This window comes from Periplaneta americana, chromosome 3 (assembly GCF_040183065.1).
Source record: "Periplaneta americana isolate PAMFEO1 chromosome 3, P.americana_PAMFEO1_priV1, whole genome shotgun sequence".
Lineage (NCBI taxonomy): Eukaryota > Metazoa > Arthropoda > Insecta > Blattodea > Blattidae > Periplaneta > Periplaneta americana.
In genome coordinates, this window is record NC_091119.1 from 119,022,157 (window position 1) to 119,036,764 (window position 14,608).

A 14,608-nucleotide genomic window follows, 5' to 3' on the forward strand; every position below is an offset into this window, starting at 1 on the left:
CATTTGGCTGCATAGATTACATAATCTGCGTTGTTTACTGCAAATGTAAACTATCAAACTTTATGCGCAGATGCACATCACTGCTTTTAACATCTTATGTTTAGTATCCATGCAGGATAATTGTAATATTCATTAAAATTATCAATTCCTATCATAGAGAGCCATATGGAAATATTTATATTCGACACCAAGGTTATCAGATTGAAATAGCTCCAAACAAGAACAGTTTATATGTGATCTTCCAGCTTTAAAGGTACGTTAACTGACGTAATTAACGAACACATTATAGAAGAGCTATATTCCTGTGAGTTTGACGGTGTGCAAGCACATGAAATTCTTGATGTTTCTTGTAAAACTCAAATGAGCATTATTCTTAAGTTCTGTATAGAAGATGGTCGTAAAGATATATTTGTTGACTTTTATGACATTTAAAGTGACAAAACTGCTTTCGGGCTATCAGAAGTTATTATTAATCAACTTAATACTTGGGACGTTACTAATAAAGTAGTGAGTCAAACCGATGATGACACCTCTGTAATGGCAAATGAATGGAAAGGTCTCCAATACTTTTTGAAACAAATACGTCCACAAGCTACATTTTTACACTGGTACGCTCATAAACTGAATCTAGTGCTGCTACATTACTCGAAAACAATCAAACAGGTCAGCTATAATCTTGCAGCTTTCCTTACATTTTTCAGTAAATCCTCAAAGAGAACACAACTCTTAGAAAGTAAAGGATTTAGATTACTGTACCACAATCATGTAGTAACCACTGAAATTTTAATTCCCGAGCAGTGCATATAATTCAGACCTGGCAAGTCAGCTTTGGTTAGGAGAGATGTCATGTCCGTGACTGGTTCCACTGATCATTCAATGCACTCTAGTAATCATGTCTTTGGGGGGACGGTGGTAGCACCTGTATCTAATAACATGAAAACGGATAGCGCTATACATTATGATTATAATGAAAGCTATGTCCACATTCAAAAGCAGTTTTTTTTTGTAAAAAATTGGAATGGTCAAATTGATTTTAAACACTAATTACATTTAATTTGCAACGTTCAATATGATCATTTATTATAAATAGGGGGCGGATGTTGATGAAAAGTCATCTTATTTTTCACATTAGGAAGATGCCTATTAACATAGAAATCCCTTCTAAGTTAATATCAATGTAAAACAGTAATTTCTTATATTGCATTTTCTGCCTTTTTTGAACTAATAGGTCATTTTTATATTTTTCTTCGGCATTTTTGGTCATTTTTAATACTTTGAATAACTTTTAGATCATTTGGAATGCATTTTACTTTCTTCTTTACTGATGTCTGTTAAAATATTTTCTAACCAAATAGGTCAGTAGTAATTACCTACTGAATAAGTGAATAACAGTGAAGTTTGAGTTTTATAGTTTGGAACACACTCTAAAGTCCATCCCTCATTCCACTGAAGGTTTCACTTCGCACAACGGAAGTAATATAAAATGCTTGACAGGAGCTTAGATTAAGTGAGGGCTTTGATCGCTAGTGTTCTTTTGTCGATACGAGGGTGTCTTTAGAATTTGTTTGGAAAGGGAGAAACTTTCACCATGTCCTGGACAGGACGTTGTGTCCTCAACATGGTTCAGAAGAGATGTCTATTGTAGTAGATAGTATTTTTAACACAAAGATTGCAAGAATGCACACTGCGCTCACAATTTGTTTTGTCATTCACACTCCCTCATCTCGAAGATCTGATAACAAAAGTGAAGTACGGAAGGAGGAAGACACGAAGAATGAAGGCACTGACATGGACCACCCCTGATTGAAACACATTGTAAACCCTCATTAAAATCTATGGTTTTCCCTTAAAACCTTCATTTTGCTGCATATTCTTTTTCTTTATCTTAGCCAAATTCCAGGAAGTTGGATCCTCTCTCCGAGATTTGCAGGGCAGTCACTGAAACAAGGTGACTAATTTTTAAGAAGTTGCGGTGCAAGTACGGTGAATAATATTTAAATGTCATTTTCTTTTAATTTCATGTCATTTTTCCATTAGTTTAAGGGCATTTTAATGATCATTTAAGTAGATTTTAAGGTCATTAACATCCGCCCCCTAATTATAAACAATAATTTATAATACAAGATAGTGTTTGAAAAAATAATTTTGTAATTTCCTCACTGATGGAGTTTGAAGCTAATTAGTGGAATTCTTATCATAAACAAATTAATAAATAAACTAAAATAAAGTAACTGATTGCTTTCACTTATTTATTTCATCCTTGCAACCTGACACATTTTACTGTTTACTACATTTTCATAGTCAGGCTCCAGTTTGGAGGAACTCAAATGCAAAAGAGCCAATAATTTGGAATAGGTTATACTAGAATTCTACGATGAAAAAGTATTTTACTTCCCACTCACTGTGAAATCATAGTTACTTATTTCATGCACTCATAATGACTTGCTGCCATGGACTGTAGCGTGTTTTGTTTTGTTTTGTTTTGTTTTGAACTCATCACTCTATCAGCAATACTGCTGCAGCACAATGGGAGAAGGAAATCACTCTGAGAGAGAGTCTTTGTTGGGCCTGATATAATTTATGCAGAATACAATGAGCTGAAAGAATTTTCCAGACAATTACAGATAATATTGAATAGTGGTATGCAGAGCCGTTTAATTGCGCTTTGAGCCTACTTAATATTCTGAATAAAATGTAATTTATTTTCCTGCTTTGTCTTCACAAAGACATTTTTACACATGTCATATAGACCACCTTCTTGCACTCCTTCAAAAAAGCTTACATCAGACATAAATATGTGTAATATTGAAATCAAGAAGACCAGGGTTATAAAGAATATGAGATCTGAAAATAATGTGAGATCATGTTTTCAAAACTCTAAAAGGATTTTCAGTGAAATAAATGTAAGTGAACAAGACTTCATGTCTCAAACTCTTAACCTACGAAATGTTGGACACACTGACTGTACAAATGTACTGTTTTGGAGATGTTGAAAAGATAAAATTTACTGAATTACTAGATCAAAATAGTTTTGTGGGATATAAACTAAATATTCCTGTAAATAAATTAAATAATCTTCCGTCCACGTATCAATTTTTCACCAAAGAATGGTTAGAAAATAAATTATTAATATTTATGTAGATGAAGAAAAACATTTACCCCCTGCAGACGTTTAGCACTGGTCTTCAAACCATCTATAAAGAAGTAACACGACTTAACAAGTTGGTCTTGACATTCCCTGTTATTACAGCTTTCTCTGAAAGAAGTATGAGTACACTCAAAAGGGTAAAAAATTATCTTGTAAATCAATGAAAAAACGACAGATTAAGTTCTCTCAATACAATCGCCATTGAAAAGAATGGATTATTATTTGATTCATAAGTTAAGGCGGCCTTCCCACCAATATTTTGAAGGAACAGTACATGGGTCGTTTTTGCAGAGAAGCCTTCTACAGGATGTTTCTCAAATAGGTGATGTAGAGTACGCCACAATTTTGTGATACTATATAATGAAACTGTGTAATATGTTACTCGCTAAAAAATACAATAGTTTTCAATTAATATAAAAAAACAGAAGAAATAAAAAATACTATTTACAGTAGTTTAAGGTAATACCTAGGTATCCAATACCATGGTGTTGTCATCATCCTTACTTCTGAAGAACCACTTTCATTACGACAATAATTACGAACTTATGTCACTTAGTCCATTATCCTATCCCTTTCCCAGTAGAGATCTTACTTCTTTTCAGCATTACGAGAGTTGGATGAGGGCGTCTTCTCAATTTCGTGGGATCAATAATCCGCATTATTAATAACAATGATCGAATTCTCAGGGATATTGGGCGTGAGCTGATCCTGGAACGATTTTGTAAACCTCATGGTGTCCATCTTCTCGTATCAATCCTTGGTCGAATTTGACTTAAAACCAACAACTCATTGGTACAGATTCTTTTCACTTACTATGTGTATTGCAATAATCCTAGGATCTTGTCCAATTGGAACATTTAAGAAGTCACTGTCATCTATTGTTTACAGTTTTCTTTTTGTCATATTAACATTTATCCAGATCTCGTCCAAAAAATAATTTTCTGTGCTCTCCAGGTTTCCTTGATGACCAAAATAAATTTATTACGCTAAGCTACAATGTTGATTTCATTATTCTCCACAAAGATGAACGTAATGCCAAAAAATCCAGTTTACTATTTGCAGTTGGCATGATATCCGTTAAACTTGGTGCCTTCTTTATATAAGCTTGAAATATGTCTGAGTAATGCATCTTTATCAGAATCATCGATTTTTGTTTTTGGACTCTCGCAACTTGCCAGATTTTTTCTTTAAAATATTTATGGATAGATTCCCAATAGCCTATCAGTGTTCTTGATAGTCCTTTCGACAATTTTACTTACTGACAGACTGACTACGTTCATATTAGAATTCTTTTTCAAAATATTTGTATTCCCGATAAATCATTTGTTTTACTCAGAATGAAAAGCATTGCCTCTTTCACTGATCAAACATACACATGCTACTTTAAGCACAAAATCAGTAGCACACTTACTACACTATATCCGAACCACAGTCTACACAGCAACTAAAAACAGAATAGGCTATTACAAGAGCTTATTCTGACAGACAGAAGATGGGCAGGGAGAGAGAATAAAAGGTTGAAGAGATTTTGTGTATTCTTATACTGGTAAACCCTTGCTAATGACAGGGTTTTTCCAAGAATTATAGGTCCTCAACTCTGGCACCATTCGCAAGTTTGGCGAGAAGGTTGCTTTAACTCGTGAAACAAATAATAAAAAACTTGCTACTGATCAGAGTTTCAAGGAATGAGTAACTGATACTTTTGCAACCAAGAAGAAACATCTAGACCTGTTGTACAAAAAAATATAAGGTACAGATAAGCAGATTTTTTCAACCTAACCAGCGCGCGCACGCACGCACGCACACACACAGATATATATTACAGTGGTTCTTATATGACCTGAAAAAAAATTCGGAAATTCCCATCTTTCACCCTCTTATCTAGTAGTACACCATTAAAAACGGATATGTGCCAAAAATTGGAGCGATCAGAGCATATATTTTAGGGTATGCTCAACGATGTTTAATTTCATGCAGGATGTGCCATACTGACTAAAGGGTGTTTCCACACATGTGACAGATTTTGTGGTTAGTCAACTTGAAGCAACCTGTCCACGTGATGATTACTGAGAAGTATTGAAATTGACCATCTTGTTCTTGGGAGAAGTCCCTCCGCAAGGTATATCCTTCAATAAGTCAGGTGCAATCTACAGACAAGATTCATGGCAAGATTGATCAATGCACTGAAAATATTCTTTAGAGATACGGATTTCAAACCAACAAACTCAGAGAAATGAGGTCTTGGGGACTTCTGTGTCTTTGGCATTGGACTGTACATCAAAGCCTGGTTCCTCTCTCGGCTGTTAACTGCAGCTCCTGCCAGTGATTTGGGTCTGTTCAAACTCCTTGTGGCACAAACATCGCCAACAGCCAAAGTTGCCCTGAAGAAGCTGTGTGGACATCCGTGGTACTGTATCTAAGTGAAGAGCTGGTAGCACTCACATTCTTTTACAGAGACACTGACTCATCAGAGAAGATGGCGATAGTGAAAAGACTGTCATGAGGTAGATGATGATCCTCCAAAAAGAATTACTTTGGAATTGGCTATGATACCTGACAAAAGACTTCAGGGTTTTATAGTGAAGAACATCTGGCAGTTCTTCCAGACTCTATCCATCCCATATTTATTTTTGGAGGTAGATCCTGACACTTGGCTTACAAATCCTGATTACCTGCAAGCAGAGCAGGTCATTCTAGAGCTTCGCATTGTCAACAACACCACGGAACTAGGGCTCGCCCTCATGCAGGAATATAATGCTTTGCTGATGAAAGACGAGGAACAGACTCAGTTCATCTTGCAAGTCATCCAGCAACACCGCAAGTGCTATCCCGATCCAAAGAAGTCTACACTCCTCCAGTGTCTTTCTTCACTCTCAGTTATTGAATAGATGCCAGATGTATTGTGCTGAAATGTGGACTAAGTAGTTTTCCTTGTAACAACATAACATTATAATTTCTTCTGTTATTAATGAATGTGCTCGACTGCTCGTACTGTTCTTGTATACTTTCAATATCAACCTCCAGCTTTCTATGTGAAAATGTCACTCTTTCAATTGTTCCATGTTATTACCTACAATAATAAAAAATGATACATCGATTAATTATTTCGTAATTAAAACATGGTTCCAACAGATCCCACGTAATATGCAGAATAATCACTCAGCAAGGTGAAATTTCATTTGGATTGAGCATACCTTAAACATTAACCTATTAGACCAGAATTTCACCCATATTAGTTTTAAGCCAGGGAGAATCGACTGGAGGAGTGGGAGGGAGGTATTTTAAAACTTGAGAAATAAGAACCATCCTGATATATATGTTGTTTGTTTAGTCAACTGTTCGAAGACAGGTCTGAACCTCACAAGTGATACCAATAAGACATCACTTATTAGGTAACTAAGCCAAGAGATGGTGGCTAGTTCCTTTCCCCTCCATTGCAGACTAGTAACATATTACAGTGACCAGACGAGATGTATACAAACAATTATATTTATATATGTATATTAAAAATACATAGCAGAGAATTAGTTATGTTTGGCATCACAAACTTTGCTACATCAACCGAACTGTAGAAGAAAATCTGTCTTCATATGATAATATAACACATACATAGTTTATGTGATAACTTTTTCAGTGTTTTTGCAGTAATTACTGTGGAGGAATACGTCATCTACAGTTTAATCGACATAATATTCTGTTCTCTAAGGGAAGAAATTAACTGAGAGTTTTTAGAGCTGATTGAATAAAAGTTCATTTTGTACAATATTTTTTCCTAAAAAATTTAGACTAAAATTCTGCTATCATAAACCTCTCAATATTTCATCCCAGGAGAAAGTAAAATCAGGACAAGGTGCCAGGAGATATCTCATACCATTTATTTGGGAGAGACTGTAAAAATTAGATGAAGTACAACTTATTTTACAATGAAACCTATACATAATAATAATGAATCAATCATTAGGCTACTTAAACACAGTCCATTTCTTTTTTATATTTTTAATATATACATCAGTACTATGCATTTGGTTAAAGGCTGTTCTTAAATAAAACCATATGTAACATCAAATAGTAGTTGTACTGATGCTGTTATTGTTGTCATTTTGAACTGTCACATACGCCCTAACATTTGCTATAGTAGGGAGTGGGATATAATCCTTCCTACGTTAATAATTAAATGCTTTTGTTTTCACATGCCCAACGAGTTTTATTTTAACACCTGGGCTACGAAGTAAGTTCAAAACAGTACCACATACCATATATATTTGTATTACGCAAAATGCTCCTCTACTGCGCTAATGATATTAAGTTGCCATAATAACAAATACTACTAGCACTCCCCAATGCTGAATGCCTAGGCCAGTGTTCAGCAATCAGTGTGCCATGACTCACTGGTGTGTTTCTACACGGTGAAAGGTGTGATGCAAACTTTTACCGATTATTGTAAGAAATTAATAAAATTAATTAAATTTATTTTCATAAATATATTTTTGTATATAGGCCATTCGGTACCTCATGAAACCTATCTGTGCGTGAGGGGAAGGAAAGTGGACCAAGCTTCCCTTCCTCGCTATGCTTTGACTTGCAAGCTAGCTAGCTTCCTTACCCCCACTATAAGATTCTTACTGTGAGTTACAGCGCACAAATGTGTTTGGTTTCACGAGGTAACGAATGACCTTCCATAGATGGAATTTTTAAAATGCTAGAAATTAATTGTCGGTTTTAAATAAGATGGTGCTTGTTTAATCTTTATTACATGCCGCGAATTTTTATGCCGTCAAAGAAATTAAATGTAATTTATTTACTCAATATTGTTGTTGTATCATTGTTTGCTTATTGATATATATGTATTCTTGCCTCTACCACTGCACCAGATATGATGTGGTTTCTTTGTAACACCATATATTTTGTGTACCATACCCAGGCCTTTCGGAACATTTTACTACTTTATTGCCTGCCGCTTTTATCAGAAGCTGGGAGCATGATGTGTTTATCACTGATCTGACTCAGGATTATCGCCAGGTTTGAAGTTTTCCATTTCTTATAACTGACAGCTTCACAACCTTAAGATATTTGTTATAATAACCGACCCCTCTCTGATATTTTTAAAAACATTTACAATTTTCTTAGACAGTATGTGTGAGTTACTAAACTCTCTTAATGTCACGTACAGGTTCAATAAAACATGTCAAATTACTCTTAGCAAAGGATTTTTCAAGATATGTTTCTGCATCATTTTTCCACATTTAAAATTTCGTTATAAGGCAGCGTGAGAAAAAATTTTGACAAATAGAATTGGTTATTTGGATGGCCAATCACAAGACACCAATTCTTTCATGTCTCAAAGCAAAAATAGTTACAATTATTTCAGTTCTGGCACAGTTGTGCTCTGAAGTAGTCGGAAAATTGTGATTGTTAGGCAGTCTTACTATTTTCTATTAATATTAAACTATTTTATACTTTCAAGATGAACAAGTTCCTTATACCGAGTGTTGTCTGCAAGTGCAAGTAGTGAAACCATTGAGCCCGAGTGCACCAGTAATATAATGATAATTATTCATCTTAAGGGTTTTCTTGGTGTGATGACAAAACATGCCCAATCCTCGAGTGTGTTATGTGTGGTGAAAAACTCAATAATGCAGTTATGGTTCCCTGTAAATTGAAACGAAATTTTTAACAAAACATTCCTATCTGTCAAGCATAGACATCAATTATTTTCGTTGTTGTTGGAACAAAATAAAAAACATTGACACTCATGACGTCGGTATGTTTTTCGCAAAAAGTACAGGAAGCTAGCTATAAGGTAGCTGAACTTATCGTGAAGACCAAAAACACACACACATAATAGCTGAAACTTTATTAATGCCTGCCTGTAAAGAAATGGTGAAAATAATTCTGCGTTCAGAAGCTGTTAGTAAAATTAAAAAAATTCCTCTCTCTGCTGACACTATCAGCCGTTGAGTTAGTGACATGTCCAGTGACATTGAAGACATTATAACAGAAAAAATAAAGAGCAGTCAGAGAAGTTCTCACTTCAGATCTATGATCCACCGATATTAGCAATCATGCACAACTTCTTTTCTACATTCGGTACATTGATGGGGATGTAAATGCAAGTAATTCCTTTTTTTTTTTTGCAACGAACTGCCCGAGCGAGCAACTGGTGAATAAATATTTCGTACAATAATAAATATGTGGTCCGCAATGAACTGAAATGGGAGGATTGCGTTAGTGTTTGTACAGATAGAGCCGCTTCTATGACAGGCCGAGTGAAAGGACTCATGGTTAAAGTATGTGAATAAATCGTAACATACGAAGCGACCATTGTCTCATTCACTGCAAAGCCATTATTGCTAAGTCTTTGCCACCTCCTCTCAAAATTGTGATGGACAAAGTAGTAGAAGTCATGAACTTCATCAAATCGTGGCCCTTAGATACACGGCTTTCTTCTGTTTTGTGTCAGGAAATGGGATCAGAGCACACTACACTCCTGCTACATACAAAAGTGCAATAGTTATCATGAGGTAAAGTGTTAGCGCGAATTTTTTAACTTAAAGAGGAGGTACTTGAATTTTTTATTATTGAGTGACATCAGTACATGGATTTATTTGCTGATGATGAATGGGTATCTAAGTTGGCATATCTTTCCGATATTTTCGTATATTTGTATGAGCTTAACAGAGAATGCAAGGTAGGAACAAAAATATTCTGACTAGTATGGATAAGATTCAATATTCTGACTAGTATGGATAAGATTAAAATATTTGTGAATAAACTGAATTTGTGGATACAGATTATTGAAAATGGGTCATTTGAGATGTTTCCAACTGTATGGCCCCTTGCTGATGGTAATGAAGTGTTGATGTACTTAATTAAAGAACATTTAGTGTAATCTTGCAGCAGAAGTTCAAGAATTATTTTAGAGTGTTCAAGATTTCGACTGGGTTCGTGATCCATTCATTGTGGATTCAAAACACAGTCCCAATAATATACTCATACAAGAGAAACAGGCAGATTTAAAAGCAGACAGAACATTGAAATTAAAACTTCTCGAAGTGCCTTTGGAAACATTTTGGTTGTCAATTAGGAGTGAATACCCAGCTATCTCCGAGATGGCAGTTAATGTTATTGCCATTTTAAACTACATATATGTGTGAACTGGGCTTCTCGATGTTAACTGAAATTAAACATTAAAGAGGGAGAGATTCAAATCCACTGATGAACAAATGAGGTTTGCACTGTTAACGATTCCACCATAGATCAACCATCTGTGTGCAGCTAAGCAGGCCCAAGTATCACATTGAAGGTATGAGTCGAGTTATTTACTTTAATATTAGTAATAGAAATGTGCATTTTCTACATGAATTGTTGTTGTTGTTTAGTCAACTGTCCAAAGATAGGTCAGAACCTCACAAGTGATACCAAGAAGGCACCACTTATGAAGCAATTAGGCCAGGAGATAATGGGTAGGGTGGCCAGTTCCTTTCCCTCTACAGTGAATTAAAGTTCATAAATTGTTAATAAATGCAAGAGTCTATTCTGTTTTATAATAATGACGACAATAATAATAATAATAATAATAATAATAATAATAATAATAATAATAAAAAATTTGATTACATTACGTAATTATATTAAGAGTCACATATTGTGTTTCTGAGGGGATTAACATTTTGTGTGCCATGTTGAGTCTAGGCCCCTCTAGGGTGTATCATGAGTAGAAAAAGGTTGCGGAACACTGGCCTAGGCAGAATTTCATTGTCCACTCACGAGACATGGAATATCCATTTAAATGTTAATGATTTATTTGTCTGCAAACGTGTATGGGCCCACTAATGGATATGAATCCAGTGTTGATAGTTCCTTCAGAAGTGAATAATTTTACTTTGTGGATATGAAGTAAGGTTAAGTCATGTTTCCATTATTTATGGTTTGCCATTCTAAAGTTATTGTTTTATATACCATTTTTATTTTGTGCCCCTCATGATTAGATATCATGAGCCACCACTGCTCATACTTCAGTAGTGTTAAACTTTATTTTGTATGTGTTTTACAAGGCAAAAGGTACATTCCAAGATCATAAAGAGCCTTTGTCGTCCTTCTGTGGGATTTGCAATTAAAACAAATATTTAGCTACTTTACCTTTAATTATTTTTAGTAGTATCATTAGTCTTCCTGCTTCTGTAGCTTACATAATTTGCCACAAAAAATTATACATTAAGAAATGTACAATATAGTGTCAAAACAATATTTACATTCACTATAAATTTACTGTGTATGCTTAATGTAAAAATGTGTTTCAAAAGTGTCCAATGTAAAAAATCATCTTGTTAAAATAAAGTGGATCAGTTATAACTGATCATAAAGTTAATGGCATAGTCGATGATTATTTTACCCCTTTATTTAATTATGTAATATGCTCTGAGAAGAATACAATAGAATTTTATAGTAATTTTCACTTTTTGTTTCTCTCATTACATTTATACTTAAATTTGTGCCTCATATATATATATATATATATATATATATATATATATATATATATATGCCAGTTTTGGTATCTATTATTCAATTTTATTCTTTACTGGCATTGTCTGTAAAAATATGGGATACAGAATGCAAACTGACAATTCTACGCAAAAACTAAACAATATGTTATATGTTTACAAATGTATTACTTCGCACAGGAGCTGGGGGGTGGGGGAAACCTGTCTAGTAGAATAAAATGTGTAGTAAGTAATCGGTTAATTGTTCCAACTTCGTTAACGACAATCTGAAGTGATTCATTTATGTAAATCATTCATATTTCGGTGTAATACACTGCACACGTTAATTTAAAAACAGAGTGGTTTAGAACTTATTTACAAGAGAATGTGGTATAGAGAGAGAGAGAGAGAGAGAGAGAGAGAGAGAGAGAGAAAATACTAAAACAAACATTTATTAGTAAGTAATGTGTGTCCTGTCTCGCACCGGTAAGCAGCTACAGCTGTTTTAGTATTGAGTAGGCAATCATTCATTCAAGGGCCAGGTATTTCATACTGCGACAATCCATGGAAGATCGACATGGCCTACTGATGTGGCGTACATGAAGGTCATTTACATGTCCTCAACAAAAGAAGTCAAGTGCAGTAAGATCTGGCGGCAATCATGCAGGCCAACCTTACTCTGCGACACCTCATGTACTCATAGAGGAAGTTATTCTTAATGTAGTGGGAGATGAAGTGTTCACAGTACATATGCAATTGCATGTCATGTTCCACTGAGTCACAGCTTGTGTTGCAGATTCTTCAAGGACAACAGTTTCATCCCTTTCTCCACAACATTTTCTGCTCCTTAGCTAGAATAATTATCCACGAAGATGCCAGTTTTGAGTGGTTTTTACACCAAAGTGCAGTGATACCCCAATTCGAAAGTTGTGTGGTGTTCACTGACAAATCAACTTTCACAGGGTATGACGCACACACGCACACACACACACACACACACACACACAAAATTAGCATATTTTGGCCAAAGTAAATCCACATTTCATTTCAGTCCTCTCTCATCAGGTGCGATTTAGTGTCTATGTGTGGTGTGGCATCATAAACGAGATATTACCACAGTCTACTATATACAGTCACGAAGCTTGGGATGATTTTTTGCAAATCTCGCGATAGTTGCTAGCTGCTTGGAGCGCTGTGATTACTAGGAACAATAGACTGTGCCACAGCCATCGTGATCTAATACAGGCCATAAGGCAAACCATGTAACTCGCTTAACCCGATCACGAAGGGCAGCGTTTCAACCATATAAATTAGTTGGAATGCATAAACAGTAACATATGTTTCTCTAAAATGTAGTGTAATTCCATTAATAAAATTTAAAACAATGATTATGAGACACTTCAGACATAATTCACTTGCGAGTTAAGATGTAATATTATTTATAGTGTGAAAATTACGTTGTTCGTATGTGTAATACTTGCCTTTATTTCGATTAAATATTGCGAAAGTCTTGTACATTCATTTATGCACGATTCAATAATTTTCAATTGCACCGCACGGATATTTAGATATGTTGAAATTATGGGTTATGTTTACTGTACCAGTTGCCCCTTTCTGTCTAAATTTAGTGATCTCCAATGCCTTGCCATTTATAGGAAAATTATTGGTTAGGTTTACTATATTTAACTTACATTCCTAAATTCGCAATCATACATTATAATCAAGCATAATGTCATATAATATGATACCCCAGACATTCAATTTGTCTGTATTTTAATACTACAATTGAGTATTGAATTATTGTATTTATCTACTACTTAAAAGACGAAGTAACACAATTGTACGTACACTAATTTCATAGGAGTGGTATGGTAAATGTTTTGTCTAAAATTGAGGAAGGTAGATGTGCTAAATTGAAATCACAATATGTATATTTTTTTTATTAAACCTCAAAATAGCTTCCATTCTAAACTTGAAATGTTGATGTGAACAGATTATGTTAACAGTAAAATTCTCTTCACATTAAAATAACACAGTTTTGTAATTATTTCTGCAACATATTATGCAACAAGAAGTAAACGGAACTTATGGATACATTACACTAAATAAAGCTTAGCAATGATAAGCAATGAAGTTATAATATAATCTTTCACTGAGCTCCATACAATGAAATAGAAAACCCGAACAAACATCGAAAAAGCATTGACTGTGCCGTATTTCGCATTTTTGTGAAAAGCTATGTAAACTGTGAAATGTTCGTTATCGGTTGAAATAAATGTAAATGGCTAAAATACAATTTGAATAATAATATGGGACAAGGAGACGTTTGTAGTACTATAAATTGTAAGAAAAATAGGTTAGAGTTATGCTTCTTCCGAAAGATCCAGGAAGGTGAGTTTATAGAATATAATATATATTTTATGAAAATAATATATAAACCTTATGTATTTCAATATTCAATAGTGGAAGGAAGGTGTTAATTTTTTTCAAAAGAACACGATATCGAAAGTATAATACATTTTATGGTCTACTAGGGAAAGAGTCTGTGATGAGGTGATAGTAGCGATCCTGGTGGTGAGCAACTATCTATGGATGCATATTTCAACTGTCTATGTTTGCATATTTGGTAAGTATTAAGCTTCGTAACTGTATATATTAGACTGTGATATTACTTGGTCCATCTATTTTCTCAAATCGCTTAACAGGCAGATGTTAGAGACTTTTTGGAAAATACCCTGTCCGTTTTATTGGAATAGTTACCACTTGCAGTATGCACCAGGATGTGGTTCTAGCATGACGGAACTACTGTCCGTCTCGTGGCAAGGCTATATCTGATGGCAACATTTCGTAATAGATGAATGGGTTATTGTGGTCTGTCCCATGGCCTGCATGATCACTGTATCTTAATCTACTTGATTTCTTCTTTTGAGGACATATAATGGCCCATGTGTACGTCACACCAGCAGGTCATGTCTTC